We start from the raw sequence: 18,157 nt of genomic DNA, 5'->3' as shown, positions 1-18,157 counted from the left end.
ACCATTTCATGACATACCTAGTGTGATGTGGATAGAAGAAATTGGTGACGAAGTGCACGAAATTAATTTAGAGGTCAAGGCAATTTATCCCAAATCATGGTGATGAATGCTATGTATCACAATAGATAATTTACTTGGTTTCTCTATAGAAGTCATCATTTGTTACAGATGTAACAGCCAAGATGACTGTTATGTATTACTGATTTCCACAAAAGATAAAAGCAAAGCACCTAAAATAGTCATGTAACATCATTATTGTAAGATATGCCTGAAATAACAAATTTTGTTTCAGAGTGTGTAACAGCGACCATAAAGTGATTTTCAACTGTTGTAGAAATTTTCTATGTTCGCCCAAAAGAGGTTTTCACAGCCAGTTTATATTCATTATTTATTTTCTTATTTTTGTTTGTTTTTTTAATTAGGTGTAACAGTCACCAATAGAGGTTGGTTTTCATTTGTTACACTTATTGAAAAATTAGAATATTGGTATCACAGGTGGATTTTCCCCTGCTCATGTAATTTGAAGGTCCGAATTTGTGACAATGTTAACAAATGAATGCCTTGAAATAGGTTTATGATATAACCAAAGATGGTGCCCTTTTGGAAGCAATGCTATGCTCAAACTTTCAATGGTAAAAATATTCATAGTGTCATTATCAAGGACTGTATCTACCTCATAGGGACCTATCCATCTGGTGTAGAGGTTACCCTTGAAGTGCTTGAATCTTGAATCATATGAGAGAGCACAATATCGTTTCTGAGACTTCTTCTTCTTAATCAAACTTTCATGCCACTTAGCTCTCTACTACTCGATAATCTCTATTTCCTGGATAGAAGCCAATCATTTGACCTCCAATTCACTAAGCTGGTTAAACCTTTGCTTTTATGTTGTAGCTAGATCCAAATTCACCTGGAATGATGTTCTCAATGTCTTGGTTTCGAACTCAATATGGAATAAGGGACTTTTACCATACACAAGTTCATATGGTGATAATCACATAGTATTCCTCCATGTATTTCTATATTCCCATAACACTTCTAGAAGTTTATCAACCCAATTCCTTTGGTGACTAGTCACAGTCTTGGTAAGAATCCCCTCAATGGCCTTGTTGGTGCTTTTCACTTGGCCGTTTTCTTGTGGGTGATAAGGTGTCGCGATTCTGTGATGGACTTTATATTTTTCAACCAAATTTTCGATCATATGGGATGTAAAGTGGAGCCCTCCATCTTTCACTATCTCCCTGGGTATACCAAAATAGACAAATATGTCTTCAAACAGGAAGTTTGAAATAGTGTGTTCCATGGCTCTGGTTAGTGCTTTTTCGTCAACCTATTTTGTGACATAGTCAGTGCAGACCAAGATGTAGGATTTCTATCTAGATAAAGGATTAATTGGTCCCACAAAATCCAAGGCCCGTTTCTCAAATGGTTCTAAGACAATTTGAGGCTGTAAAAACATCTCATCTCATTGCAAAATTTGGCCCATCCTTTGGCAACTATCACATCCTTTCACAAACTTCTTGGCATCCTGGAATATTGTTGCCCAATAATGTCCTATCGAAAGGAATTTTTGTCATGTTTGCTTGTCTACGAAGTACCCTCCATACGGTTCCTCATGACAAGCCTTAAGGAGGTCAAATATCTCATCTTCCCTAACATAACGTCTGATCTGAAAATATGATCCAGTGTAATAGATATTCCCATCTATCTAGGTATATGTAGCAATTTGTTGTGTGATATTTCTATATTCCTTGGAGGAAATGTATTGTGGAAACTTCCCTATAGCAAGATAATTGCCTATATCTGCATACCATGGTGAGTAAGTAGAAATAGAAAATATATACTCATCAGGGAAAAAATCCTCAATGGAAATGCAATTGTCATCAATAGTTAACATAGAAATAAAATTAGCTACTACATTATCTTTTCCAAATTCATCTACAATTGTGCTATCAAATTCATGTAACAACAATAACCGGCATGTAATTCTACCATTGGTAATTGGCTTATTCATTAAAAAACAAATAGCAGAGTGGTCAGTGTATAGAAATACTTGATACCCGGTAATATAATGTCAAAACTTATTGATGGCATGCATTACTGCTAAGAATTTCTTCTCAGTCATTATGTACTTAAGCTTAGCCGAAGTCAAATTCTTGCTTATTTAATAAATAGCATAAGGTTTCCTATCCTCTAGCTAGCCCAAAACAACACCCACAATAATATCATATGTATCTATAGATTCTAATGAGAAACCATCCATTAACCCTCACAAAGTTCGATATCCATGCAAACTTTGTGCGTGATACCATCTTCTTCGAAATTGTCTTGATATTCCTCAGATCTTAGAAGAATGGTCTTCTCCTTCACAACATCCTATATCATCAACCTCTAGAGATCATGTTGGTGACATACCATCAACTAGTGATAGTAAAGTTCATGGAAAGAAGGGAAAAGTCAAGTTTCCATGTAGGTTATGTGAAGGGAATCACCTCATTCACCTTTGTCCCTATGTGGATGAAGCCAAAAGAGTGTTGGATAACCGTCCTACCTCACTGCAGTGACTTCCATCTGGTTACAGGAAACCATCTCTAAATCCTTCACTAGTTTATGAATTGATTGACTCAAATCAACTATCAGTCAAACCCACTCTCTTTGAAAGTGAATCCTCTGAGTCTATACCCAACCCAAATCAACAGGTCGAGGTAACAGTTGACCCGATTTCACCTTCAGTAAATTTTACCTTTCCTGAAGAGAGTGAAAATGATACCATTCAAGTTCTTTTTGTTTCTTCAGATTCTAATGAGCTTGGGGGCAATCTGCCTGTTCCATCAAGACAAGAGGAAAATCCTCCAGTTCTCGTGACTCAAGGGGTTAATTCTCCCGCTTCTATGGTACCCCCTCCAAGTAGTCTAGTCACTTCCTTTGATTGGAATCAACTGGCAGGTTTCCGCCTTCCTTCTTATGTGCCTTTCCAAATCATAGTACAAGTTTGTAATATGATTGTATCTGGCACTATTATAGATGAAGGTGCATCAGTGAGTATCCTTTCCTCGTCTGCTTGGAAAGCACTTGGTTCGCCACCGCTTGTGTCTATTACATAGAATCTGTTGGGTTTTAACAGAGGAACCAGTAGACCATTAGGGATCCTTCCATAGCTACCTATCACTTTGGGAGGAAAAATCATTTATCTGAATGTGATGGTAATCTCGAGCCCTCTAGATTACAATTTACTTCTTGGGCACGACTATGTCTATGACATGGGAGTCATTGTTTCAACACTCTTGCGAGTGATTTGCTTTCTGCATAAAGGCAAAATTGTCACCGTTGACCAGCTTTCATTTCCTAGTCCAAATATGGCTTCCAGCCAATCATCTTCCCTAAATGATCCATTTATACCAAGGGTATCATCCCCACCACGGGTTAATTATGTGGCAACTTGTTCCATACCTACATCAACTAACAATCAATACAGTGATGTTGTACATCATGTACTAGGGGCATTGGAACCAGATCTCTCTTTCATGACCTCTTATGAGTTGTGGTTGAATTCAAGGATGGTTCTTTTACTGTGTCAACCTCGTTAAAAAAATGAAACAACCCCAAGGATAGTTCATGGTCTTGTGTCAACCTCGATAAAAAATGAAACAAGGGTCTATGAGGATAGTTCTTTTACTGTGTCAACCTCATTAAAAAATGAAACAACTCTTATGAGGACAATTCCTTCTCTTGTGTTAACCTCATTAAAAAATGAAACAAGGGATATGAACATAGTTCCTCGTCTTGTGTCAAGCTCATTAAAAAATGAAACAAGGACCCCTGGAGCAAAGTTCCAAGTTGAGTCTTTGATTAGATCTTGTAAAATCCCAGTCGATTCTTTCACTTGATCTCGTAAAAAAACCTTCATTCCATCCACCTGATAGCCACGAGTAGTCTACTTAGGTGAATGTAATGAAGCTTGGGGGGCATGCACCTAGTGGTAAAGTTAAGTTTCCCTGTAAGGTTATGTGAAGGGAATCACCCCATTCACCTTTGTCTATCTAGACAAAGCCAAAAAGGTGTTGGATAATCGTCTTGCTTCACCACAACAACTTCCATCTAGTTACCGAAGACTCTCTTTTTCATCATGCTGAGGGCATGTAAACCAATTCAAGCATAGTTTTTCGTTTTAAGCTTGTGTAAAAATGAAACTAAAGCCAAGAATAGTTCCCCATGGTTCAAACTTGTCTAAAAATGAAAGGTGTTGGATAACCGTCCTGCTTCACACAACAACTTCCATCTGGTTATCAGAGACTCTCCTTTTCATCATGCTAATGGCATGTAAACCAATTCAAGCATAGTTTTTCATTTTAAGCTTGTGTAAAAATGAAACTGAAGCCAAGCATAGTTCTCCATGGTTCAAACTTTTCTAAAAATGAACCCATTTTCAATTTTTAACCCTTGAGATTGCCATTCTGTTAGCCTTTTTAGCCTTGGTTATGTTCATCCCATCACCACCATCCCTTTGGCTAATCATACACTTTCACTTGTTTTTTTTACCCTTTTTGAGGAATAGTTGCAATGAGTGGTCTTATTAGCCAACCTCTTCACATAAATCAACATGTTTTGAGAAGTTCCAACATCACCGGAACTAGTTGCTACCCTAGACACCACTCGTTCCTCAAAATAGAGTCATCTTTAAACTCTTTTTAGGCTCTTTAAATAAGAAAATATAGTCGAGTGCTTGCCCTTTCCAGCTCGTTAAAGTATTGGAAACAACATCTCTCTTGTTTTATTTTATCCCTTTTTGAACCTAAGGGATTAATTTACGAAAAAGAGCTTATGGAGTTTTCTTTTCGTCTCTTTTCAAACTCTCTAAATATGAAAAGGACCGAGTTATCCTTGTCATTAAACTCATTAAAATAATAGCGACAAACTTGTCCATCTAGACAAGACCGAGTTTCACCATCGCTAGACTTGTTAAAACATCAAATAGCAATGGGTTTGTTTGAAGGGCGAATTACAGAACAAGCATATGTTATCCTCCTCAAGCTTGATAAAAAATAAAGAGGTACTAGTAAGCAATGATCGGAGAAAATGGGAAAAATATTGAAAAATTATGGTAGCAAGTCACTCTTGAACATGACACTTTCACTTCATCTCCATGATTAAGCTAGGTTGGGACATTCCATTTGATGGTTATCATACCGTTGGTCTATCACACCATCCATCACTCTTGTTTTGGGTCAACACTACCAATTCATCTCAGTGTCACCGATATGTTCAAGAGAAGTCATCCAGTTAAAGTCTCATCCATTGCAATACTACAAACCTTCATTTTCATGACCGCCATTCCTGAACCTTGTGTCGTCAGTTCGTTTTCATCTCCAAAATCATTTACTTTGTTTCATGTCATAGATGTGGGATACATCAAGGCCCTCCTATGATGAGTCACTTCTTGTCGACATCAGCTCATCATCCAAGAAGTTGACTTAGAAACACCCTTTCAGTGCTTTGAAGCTTGCATACATCAATGGCAAGTTTCTCTCTTCTGGCGATAGGTTGACATCAATGGCCTTTGAACGAAACATTTTACATGGTGTTCGACATCGAATAATTTATCAACACCACATGAAATGTACTGTAGTATCTTGAGGATCATCATCATTATTGGTGATCCCTCTCGCATTTGTTAACAGCTTACATCATTGGTTAGTAATCAGATGATGTCTCTCCATGTTTGACCTCAGAACATCTTTTCACATGGTTTGACTTGTACATTGAGTGAAGATTGAATGAGTTTGAAGACCCCAGATCTAGTTTCATCCATCCGGGCTGCGATATATTTGGGAGTACTAAAGCATCAAATGTACAAAGGCTTTACATAGATGGTCATCCTAATCATGGATCACAAATCTATATCTGTAGAATCACAAGTCTATATTTGTAGACGACTATATGATCTATGTACATGTAATGAAAGTTTATAAGCTGAGCATGGGAATGTATCCCTCAGCTAATTCATGAGAAAATCATATTATCATTATGTATTGTATTGATGTAGGTCACCTTCTAGTTTGAAACTTCTGATTCTCATGATAAAGCATTTCACCCAACATAGAAATTTACGACCTCATGCTTTAGGGGGAAACTGTTACAGACATATTTGGGCACATCAATGCCAACTCACATGTTGATGATATTAGGGTTCATCAACCCCTAATATAGTTTTTTATGCCCTAAAGAAACTTAGTCCTATGAATGCCTCATTCACCAAAAGTTTCATCATAAAATTCATCCAAAAAGAGCCTAAAAGGGATCATTGCAGAAAGTCCTATGTTAGGGTGCTATACATAGCAGGTGCCACACCTTTCAGGTGCTATGCATCCCAGTTTGGCCTTCTTTAGTGTGCGATGGTCAAGCTTAGACAAAATTCTGGGGGAGTTTGAAGAATTAGTTACTCATGGAAACCTCTAGAAGCTTCTCTTGTGCCACCTGACCCTCTGAGTTCGCCCAAGGATGACTAAAGGAACTAGGAAACATCCACATATTCCCCTCTTTCATGGAACCAATTCCTAACGATAGAAAGGCATTCATCATCATCATGATGACTTAACCTTCTTCACTCATATATAAATGGATCCCTCATCCAAGAGATCTTGAGGCTGAATATTTCTGAAGGAAGTGTTGATGGTTTTAGTATTGAGGCAAAGTATTGTTGTAATGTCGGAATTTCTTGCTGCTCATGAGGTGAAGAAGGTTTGAAGATGGGAGGATGTCACTGGATCAGACTTATGGGTTGTAATCTTCCTTTCTATTGATAAATTGTTTCAAGATTTTTCCCCTATGATTGTGTAATATTTCAATGCAATCATATGTTTATCATACTTTCGATTTTGTGATGTTTATGAATTATGGATCATTATGCTTTGACGGGTTTATGTTTCTGTAATTGCGCAAGTACTCTCCAAGCGTGTTAAGTACGGGGAGGAGTAACGAGATCGGCCAAAGGAGAGAGAGATCAAGTGAGGAATCAAGTGGAAGTTATAGGTTGGCTCTTTATAATCTTTGTCTTATCTGTCATTCATAGGAAAAATAGTGAATTGTTTTAACTGTTGTTTCTAGGTTAGCTGCCAAGCCTAGAGGGTTAGCATTTCTTAGAAATACCAATTTTCCCAGAAATAGCAGCATGGCTATAGTGAGAGGAAGCATTGTGAATAGTTTAGCCTTATATCCTCCAGCTCAGCCAAGTTTAACAATAATAAAAACTAGAAAGCAACCAGTATCATATCTAATTGAAAATATTAGATCACCACTAACTATAGAAGATGCTCTCAAATTCAAGGATCAAATAGAATATGACATCATTAACACTTACATTAACCAACCAGATGCCATATCCCATCCAAAATGTCACATGATCGAAGCAGCCCTGGATAACGAAATAGAAGAAGATCCCTTAAAAGATATTAATGACCAGTCAATACCAACAACTTCTATTTATAATAGTAAAACCATAGAAATTGAGCCAGGGAAAACCTTAAATATCAACAAAAACCTTACTGCTGACCAGGAGTAGAAGCTTGTTCAACTTCTGAGAAAATATAAAGAGGCTTTCGCATGGGATTACCCATACATGAAAGGGATTGATCCCCAATTATGCATGCACCACATCTATACAGAGAAAGATGCTAGGCCCATTCGACAACCTCAACAGAGGTTAAACCCTCACCTTAAAGATATTGTTAAAGTTGAACTACAAAAACTATTAGATGTAAATTTCATCTATCCTATATCTGATAGCAAATGGGTCTCTCCATTAGTAGTGGTGCCTAAAAAGAATGGAAAGTGGCATATATGTGTTGACTATAGAGAGCTTAATAAAGCAACCCAAAAAGACCATTTTCCCCTTCCATTCATTGACCAAGTCTTGGACACATTGGCAGGAAAAAAATTATTTTCTTTCCTAGATGGCTTCAACGGCTACAATCAAATTCAAATTGCCCCTGAAGACTAGGATAAGACTACCTTTACCTACCCTTGGGGGACATTTACTTACAGGGTCTTACCTTTTGGGTTGTACAATGCACCTACCACATTCCAGAGGGCTATACTCAGCATTTTTTCAGATTTGATAAACAAAGTACTCGAGGTGTACATGGATGAATTTACACATTATGGAGATGACTTCGAGTCGGCATTACAAACATTAGAGAAAGTTCTACAAAGATGCATTGCTACCAAGCTCTGTTCAAAGCCATGAAAAATGCCACATGATGATGACTGAGGGCCTCATCTTGGGTCACTACATCTCAGCAGCTGGAATTTAGGTAGATCCACCAAAAATTCAGAGAATTATTTTAATACCTACCCCCTCCACGCAAACTAAGGTATGCAGTTTCTTGGGATTTTGTGGATATTATAGAAGATTTATAAAGAATTTCTATCAAATTGTTGCACCATTATATGCATTAACAGGAAATATCGATTTCATTTGGACTAAAAAATGTGACATTGCTTTTGAAGATTTAAAATGGCTTGTATCAACAGCCCCAGTATTACAGGGCCCAAACTGGGATTTTCCATTCCAGATTTCATCTGACGCTTCAGATATGGCCATTGGAGCAGTTCTCGGCCAGGAGAACGATAAGAATCCATATGCAATATACTACATCAACAAAAATCCATCTCCTACTGAATTAAATTATACTATGACTGAAAAAGAATTTTTGGTTGTAATCTATGCTATTAATAAATTCAGACATTATATAAGAGGATACCTTGTGGTTTTGTATACTGATCACTCTTCTATTAAATATATAGCTAATAAACTTGTTATAAATGGAAGAGTGACAAGATGGTTGATCCTTTTGTAGGAATTCGACATAACAATCAAATATCGACCAAGAAAAGAAAATCCAGTAGTAGATTTCCTTTTACATATGCCAAAGATAGACTACTCGGTAGCAGTAGAAGACCAGCTCCCTAATAAACATTTATTTGTTGTAATCGTGAAAACACCGTGGTACGTGGATGTCGCAAACTACCTAGTAGTGGGAAAATTATCCAAGCACCTGACACCCAATGAATGAAAACAAATTGTACAACGTAGCACTTGGTTCTCCTGGATTAGAGGATATTTATTTCATACAGGGGTCGATATGCACATTCGAAGATGTGTCAGGGAAGACGAAGTCTTCGACATCTTGAAAGCTTGCCATGATGGGCCTTGCAGTGGACATTTTGCAGACCGCAGGACTGGTCACAAATTCTTACAGATGGGCTATTATTGGCCCACCATTTTTAAAGATGCCAAGAAGTTTGTCCAGGCATGTGATAGTTGCCAAAGAATGGGACGCCTTGGGCAGTCTGATGAGATTCCCCTGCATCCGTAGTTAGTCATTGAACCTTTTGAGTGATGGGCATTAGATTTCATTGGTCCAATAAACCCATCATCTAATCAAAAGACATACATACTGGCCGCAACAGAATATATGACTAGATGGGTGGAGGCAGATGCATTACCAAGGGCAATGGAGGACTTAGTAATTCACTTTATTTTCCAACTATTTGTGCAATATGGATTGCCTAGAGAAATAATCACGGATGGAGGGCCACAATTTATATGCCATAAGATTGCTGCAACATTAAAAAATCATCATATCATGCACAGAATCACAACTCCATACCACCCGTAGGCAAATGGCCAAGTAGAAAGTACCAATAAAGTAATTGAGGCAATACTCACAAAAACAGTTGCATCACATAGACGTGACTGGGCTACCCAATTACCAAAAGTCCTGTAGGCATACCGCACAACATGGAGAAATGCCACAGGATATTCCCCATACCAGCTTGTGTTTGGCAAAGAACCTATATTCCCAATCGAATTTGAAATTCAGACATTGAGGATAGCTCAGGAGGTAGGCTTGGACTTAAATGAAGCACAAATTAATAGGCTACATCAAATAAATGAATTGGACGAAATCCAGCTATTAGCTCTTCAACATACTACACTGATCCAACAAGAAAGAGTGAAATAACATGATTCCCTTATCAAGAAGAAGATCTTCCACGAAGCTGATTGAGCACTTCTGTATGATTCTAGGTTCTGGGATTTCCCGGGAAAAATCCAGGCTAGATGGTTAGGCCCCTATGAGATACAAGAGGTGCATGATAATGGCACCCTCACATTAGCCACCATTGATGGGTCTAGCTACTCTTTTAAAGCGAATGGACATCGAGTATGACTCTATCACAAACCGCTTACCAGGGAGTCCTTTTTCCAATAGTTACGGGAAGATTCCACTATACAAATTCTTGCTAAGGAGGGCAACCCGTCCACAACATCGGTCCAGTGAAGAATCTATTTGTTTTTTAAATTTGTACATAAATTTTCCTTTTATTTTGATTGAATTTTTTTGTATAAATTGTATATAAGTTCTTTTTTTTTATATTTTTCCTTTGTTGTTCCCTCTAAGGAACAACTGTTGTTCCCTCTAAGGAACAGTCGTTGTTCCCTCTAAGGAACAACAATTTTGAGTGCAATTAATTATTTTTTTTCTTCTTGTTGTTCCCTTTAAGGAACAAATGATGTTCCCTCTAAGGAATAGCCGTTGTTCCCTCTAAGGAACAACAATTTTGTGTGTATTTTTTTTCCTGTTGTTCCATCTAAGGAACAGTTGTCGTTCCCTCTAAGGAACAGCTGTTGTTCCCTCTAAGGAACAGCAATTTTGCGTCCAATTTTTTCTTTTTCTTGCTGTTCCTTACAAGGAACAGCTATTGTTCCCCTTAAGGAACAAATGTTGTCCCCTCTGAGGAACAACCATTGTTCCCTCTAAGGAACAACTGTTGCTCCCTCTAAGGAATAGCTACTGTTCCCTGTAAGGAACAACAATTTTTGTGTGTATTTTCTTCGTTGTTCCCCATAGGGAACAACAAACTTTTGGCGTGTATTTCCCTTGCTTTTCCCTACAGGGAACAACTATTGTTCCCTCTAAGGAACAAAAATTTTCGTATGTATTTTCTTTGTTGTTCCCTCTAAGGAACAACACCTGTTTTGTGTGTTTTTCCTTGCTGTTCCCTTTAAGGAACAACACTTTTTGTGTGAGGTTTTCTTTTGTTGTTTCCTTTAGGAAATAGCACTTTGTGAATATCATTTCTTTCCTTTGCCCATTCTTTATGATCCTCTATAGGGCACAAGTGTACAAATATATATGTACCGATACAAATCTGAAGTTTATTGGAACAAGAAAATTGAATATTATCATCTTTATTAAGATTGCTTTGTATTGATCAAAAAAGAAAGGACACAACCATCTATATCATTTCACTGTCCTTATTTTCACTATAAATTGAATTGATTGATTATTTGTACCATGCTAGTTCTCCCCTAACCCCTATAATTCTCTTTGTTCATTATCATCAAATAAGGTTAAGGGCATACTTTTTTTCTATTAATATGTTCAGACTTCTTCTGCCATCCCTACTCCTAAGGAGTGTTGAGCCACCCTCTATATATAAATAGGAAGTGCCATTAAAAAAAACCATATGTTTACGAACAATTCTATGATTTTTACAGATGGAGGATAGGGGATCTCGTCATGAGCCAACCTACCATGATCATAAGGAAGAAGAGAAGTGGCATTCCCACTATGGCCACCACACTAGGGATATGATCCAATGGATGCATCAAGAAAAAAATTCCTTGGAACAGGAGGTCTCATTACGAGATAGCCTACCCACCTTTCGCTCCTTCCCAGTGAATGGAAATGTGTTCATCTGGTTACCAAGCCAGCACATTGGTCTCTACTCTGATATCATAATGCACTTCCCCAATTATACATAGAGGATCATGGTTCCAAAGGGTGAAAAAGCAACTCTGTCGAGGCTATAAATGCCTGCGGGCAACAGAAGCTTTGCTGATGGTATTGAAGTCATATTTTCAACATTAATAGTTATTATAATTCCCTTTTCTTATTTTTTACCTTTACTATAGAGATATTATGTTCCTAATCTATTTTTGAACTTTTATGCATGCAATATATTTTAAAAATCAATCATAGTAGCTTTAAGTGGAATGATGACAACAAAGTACTTTTCCTGCGTCAGTTGTCCTTTTTCCTTTTCGAATCACCTCATGACATCTCCTCACTTATTGATAATTCTCGTTATATGCATTGATTTCAGCACTCTGATATCTTTTAGGATCCTTTCATTAATATGCATACCTAGCCACTTTTATCACCCCTATACTTCGCTGCGAGCATGTTATTTCTTCGCTCATTCAATCAAAGGCACCCTATTATTTCAAAGGTGGGTGAGGAGCAACCTCCAGTGTACTTATGTATGCGTGTCAGTTCTTTATTCGATTTTGCAGGTCAATACAAAATTCCATGATTACGGAATATGTGGTATAATAGCAAGTCCTAGATAACGGTATTTATGCCTGTAAAGTATCATCCGATATAACCATTATAACAAATTGTTGTTCCATCACTTGGCTCTATCTATTGCTGTGATATCTCTACTACACTAACTGTTTGTAGAATTCAGGTAGTATGGGAGGAAGAATAGTGCACAGGGAGCCGCTAATATTAGCTGTTTTTGATGCACCCAGAGAAATTCTAGCCCGAGCTGGATGGATAACATACTTCACATGATTTCAGCAACCCAATGAAGCAATTGCTATTGAATTCCTATAAAATTTACAGAACGGACAATCCATGATAAGAGGCAGGCAAATCACAGTGTCAGATGCTATGATAGCTGAAGTGTCCGGATTACCAGTAGAAGGACCCGTATGGGCTAATAAAAGATTGAAGTTGCAAGATATTATTGTAGTCTTTAAGGACAAAAGACATGAGTTGATCATCAAAGGCAAAGGAGTTTGACCATCATCCATTGGAGAACCGTGGGGTGAACTAACCAGATTCATCTAGAATCACATCACATGTGACAGGTGAAAAGATGTGGTAAGGTCGCTTGAACTTATACTCTTAGCAGTCCTGAAACAAAAGTGTTTTGTGAATTTACCTGCATATCTGAATTTTCTATTGCATGACACTGCTAAAAGGATAAAAAAATCCCAAAACATAGAAACCGTCGTAAGCCACCACCGTTTGATTAGGCTGATAGTGAGTTACAACCTCGCCCAGCAGCAATCAAGTTGGGAGGAATTAATATTTGCTATTGAAGGGGGTTTAGCTCTGCCTGCGCCTAACCCTGTTCTGAAAAGGAAGAGGACTACCCTTACAACAAACATTCCCCAAAAGTGCAGACATTCCACTAGGCTAAGGACAAACTTAGGAGTGGCCGAAAACCCCAAGGGCAGTATCAGCCAACCCATAGAATTGTCTAGCCTAGGAAGTGAATGGCACTTGCAAATAGAAGGCTAGGATAATCCTGAATTGGACCATGAGGAAGAATCAGGGAATTCTGGAGATAAGGAAGGAAATGAATCAAAACTCCCCTTAACATCAAATACAAGTCCCCTAGGTGATTTACTGCATGATATCGAATTGGCCCAAATTCTGGCCAATATGGATGATTTCATATAGCTTGAAAGCCCGCTCAATTTTAACATTGGAGCAACCCAATCTTTAGAGAACTCTGGCCATGATAGAATTATATCAGAAAATGTAAGCTGCGAAGCGGAAGCAAGGGCAAAGGCCACTCAAGAAGAGGTGAACCATCCTGGTGATATGCCTCTAGGAGAACGCAGCCAGGCAGGCCTAAATACGGAGAATATAGGCCAATATAAGAAATAGAAATAAACCAGGAAGATGACTACCAATCTGGGGACACGCTTCTTTCAGAACAAAGCCAAGATGAGGAACTAGGCTCATTAGGAGCAGAGATGATTAAAATAACTGTTGCTCCTCCTGAAAAGAATAGAGAAAAAATTAAAAAGCTTAGGAAGGAACAGCAGAGGCTGCGGAAAATGGTAAAAAGGCTCAGATGAAAGATAAGAAAATTATCAGTGGGGAAGGTTCCAGACAAAACCCCGGAAATAATAAACGCAGTAGTTCAAACTAAATTATATGAAACAAAAGCTACAGGGACTCAAATTGAGCCCACACTCACTCAACTTGTTAAGGAACAACATGCAATTCTTGCAGAAGTAGCTACCCAGACAGAGGCTATACCCTCTTATGACTTAGCTATTTAGACGGAGGTGGTACCCTCCTACAGCATGGCTACCCAGATGGAGGCATGGACCTCCCATAATAAAGGAACACAGATAATAGGAATTCCTTCTCATAGAAGGAGTATGCTGACAACCATTCAAGCCAAAGATATTATGATGAGCAACGACCCCAGTATATTGACTCTTCAAGAAGATTTAGCATAGGCTCAGCTTGCCGTCGAACGACTTGAGCTAGAAACTGTCTACCAACAAAAATACCAAGAATTACAAAGACATGAATACATCAGAAAGTGAGACCTTCGACAAATACCGAAAGGAAGAAGAGAAAATTGAGAAAATGAAGCTCATATTAGAGAAGGTCATGAGTCAAACAGACACTATCTGCTCATTATACACTGATGTCTTGGCATGCAGATCTCCTGCCAATAATTATGCCTTATTTTTGCTAGAAAGATACTTGCAGTTGAAAATCAAAGCCGTCAGGGTTGGAAAACCGATAGAATTAAAAACAATTGAGGATTTCATAAACTGTTGCAAACAGCATGGGGTAAAAGTTCAAAGATTGCTTTGTGAATTTTACCTACATAATTTTGTATTAGAGGAAGAAGTGGAAAAGAACCCCAATCCTTTTGTGGGGGATGTGCAATTCCAAGCTTTTATCTCATTTGCTGTCAATCAACTGAAATGGTTCAAGGCTCATAATGCATTCCAGAGGCAAGAGCATGGACTGGACCTTTGGGTCAAAGGTGAACCCAAACACCCTTTGCAAATGCTGGCCAATCACAAGAGTCTGATGAAAAGGGAAGGAGTAATCAAACTTTTGGGGTCTATTCAAAAAGAGATTATACAAGAGGGAGTATAATACTTCCTCTCCATTCAGGAAAGCTCCTTGGCTGCAGCCAAGCTTAGGTGGATAGTCTCCACTAGTAATGTACAAAATAGAGAGCCATTTAATCATAAAAAAAGTAAATTAGCTGCAGAACATTTTTTCACTTATAGCAATCTCATTTTGAGAGAAGGTCCTTATTGGCTAGGTTGTCGGTTCCGTAGCCCTATCGTTTGGTATCCTGCTGAAGGTTATCAGGCTATATATGAATTGCCTGAAGGACAGACAGGGCCCATCTTTGAGCTCTTGGCCAAGAATCATGGTTTTAGACCACTTTATGACATTCCTTCTCCAGCTTATTCTTTAACTACTCTGCATACGAATTACTTGCTTTTCATGAGGACATGAAACAGGGTAAGCAGGGGAGTATGTTGAGTCACGGAAAAGGTATGCATTTACTATTAATCTCATCATCCTTTTCCTTTATTCTTATCTTTTCTATATCTTAATGCATCAATCTATTAAGGAATTATGGTAAGAAATGAAGGAATTATCTGCAGTTACGACTTAGCTAATTATTACCCTTCTTTATGCAGGAAAACAACAAAAGGGACAAATGTTGTTCCCTAATGAAGGAACAACAAAAATTGGCAAGCTAAGGAAGGAACGCGGCAGTTGCAGATAAGGCCAAAGCAAATCAGAAGAATCAGCATGAGAAAGGAAAGGATGTCTGAAGTTGGAAATCTGTTGCGAATCCCTCAGGATCGAGAGATCCTGAGGGATCACGTTTATCATTTATCTTTTACCCTTTCCTATTATAAAAGGAGATGTTTGTAAGAAGGAAAGGGAAGGAAAATCTCTATTACTATTGAAATTGTAATTTTAATTACAGACTCTCGTTGTCAAGAAGAACACGAATATATTGTAATGCTCATTCAGTTTGATGATTAATATATAAGTGAAGTTGTTGTTCCCTCACGTTATCTAAAGTAACTTAGCAATGTTCGCTGGTGGCTAAGGGCCCAGCCTCTGGTGGATTCAACTACTTTCTTTGTGTCATACATTTCCAATTCTCACAAGTGTGATGATTTGATAGTATTCTGGCTTTCTGTGATTTTATCTCCTTCATTGTTTATTATTTTCCAGTGTTGACATAATATCCTTGTTTTATATAATTTACAGTATTGTCATTTTGGATTGAGTTACTTAGGTAAATATTCCACTTGATATAATCAACTGTAAAGAGTATTAACTATCATTGTTAGACTCTCAGATTGATGGTACTGCTATTTAGATTATTTACTGAAGAGTGAGTTTAATTTAGATTAAATCAGTTAAAGGGACATGAGTTATCATTACTGTACTCTCAGCTGATGCTGATGTTACTTGAACTGATGAAAGATTTGATTTCATTAGAGGATTGATTTTTCTTTAATTGAAATTGGAATTTACTAGATGCATCCATTTATGCTTGTATTTAAAGTTCTATACTGCAATTTAGGAAACATTACTCTCTGAACTAAATAGCAGCCACATACAGTGTACACTCTTGAAATAAGAAGACTTGCTCGGATTGATAATTAATGTGAGGATGATTAGGAGTTTTAAAAGGCACCTTTTATCACCCAACAACGTGGTAGTACCGCTAGATCCATCCGAGGGAGTGCGATACATTGAACCGGTGTGCGATAATGATGGTGATGACAATCTCGATTTTATTTACAAGATAACTGCATGAGATAAAGATTGGGTGAATCTGACTGCAGATTTCATGGGAGCGTGAAATCTTCTGAACTTTGGATTCAAAGAAGAGATAGAGCAATGGTAGAATTGGCTGCACGAAGTAACAATGCTTAATTGCAACATGATGGTTAGGTCACTATGTTGCGTGACAACGAAGGCAAGGGAGTTGCTGACATATGATGGATTGTCAGTGGTGGATGAATTTTTGAGAAAATTTGAAAGTGCAGTACCAGAACAACAGTGGTTCGATGCGCTAAAGTGGGCTCTATGTGCAACACCTACACTATGGTGGGGTACGCATCAAGGAAATTTTGAGGACTGGCACGGATGCAGGAGGATGATGCACCTACGTTTTGGACAACCCCAGATCTGAACAAAAGCCAATCAGCAGGGGTGGAACAACTTGCATGCCCACCTTTCCTGATGGGTACAAAGATATGTTGTACAGTCCGCACAAGTGCACACCACCCCTAGAATAGAGAATCAGAACCAACCACAGCAACAGGAAAGGCGATGCGTGCTACCAATTCTCCACGATGAAGCCTTCGATGGGGTGTGCGGAGTACTGAACAAGGTTCACGAGGTGAGATGAAATGATTGGGACCTGTGCATGCCAACGGTTCGATGGGCTTACCGGACCATGTGCAAAACCCTAAATGTGGAGATGATTCCAAAGGTGCAAAATGGAGTGGAGACCATCATGTACTAGGCCCTGTAGTGGTGATAGTGCGTGATGGCCAAGAGGAAGAAATCACACATCTGCGTGAGGTCAAACATATAACGATTCAAGAATCCATCTGGTGAGGGAACCTTATACTTCGCGAACTCGAAAAGGACCAGGTACGATTGAGGAAGAAAAGAATTTTGATGGACGGTGAGATCAAGAGGCTGGAAAATGAGATCATGCAGGCATGTCTTGTCAATAAACCAAGGATGACAAGGCAAGATACAAATGATCATACCACTACATTAGAAGAGTGTCACTGAGAATTTATAATTCTGCTGCCATGACTACGACCGCACCTCAGCAAATGTAGTAACCTGGGGAGTGTACTACATACAATAGAACATGTGGTGCCAGTGGTCGTGTAGGCAATTGAGGAGTTTTCGCAGACTATACTAGAAGGCAAGTTGAAGTTTTGCAGCGGTGGTGCGACCACCTGACTAGTCATAGGGAGCATAGTCTCATAGCTCTAAGTAATTGAAAGAGAGCGCGAGACTAAAAAAGAGTCTGTTTGGGAGGTGCACGATGAGGGAGGTGTGCGTAGAATCAACATGAAACAAGGTTCGCACCCATGCACAAGGAGCTACGCTGCCACGCGGGTAGGTTGGGAAGTAACCGTTCATGCCAATGTTCATGATGAGATGTCCAATTTAAGGCAAAAAGGAGTAGGCGGCGGGAATTTAAGACATGAATTAAGGGCTAGATTTGGGGCAATCTGCCACCAAGAAAGCATTGA

Source organism: Pinus tabuliformis, chromosome 4_2 (assembly GCF_031772625.1).
Source record: "Pinus tabuliformis cultivar Carrire ecotype Pingquan chromosome 4_2, CPIR1, whole genome shotgun sequence".
NCBI lineage: Eukaryota > Viridiplantae > Streptophyta > Pinopsida > Pinales > Pinaceae > Pinus > Pinus tabuliformis.
This window is presented reverse-complemented; position numbering follows the sequence as displayed.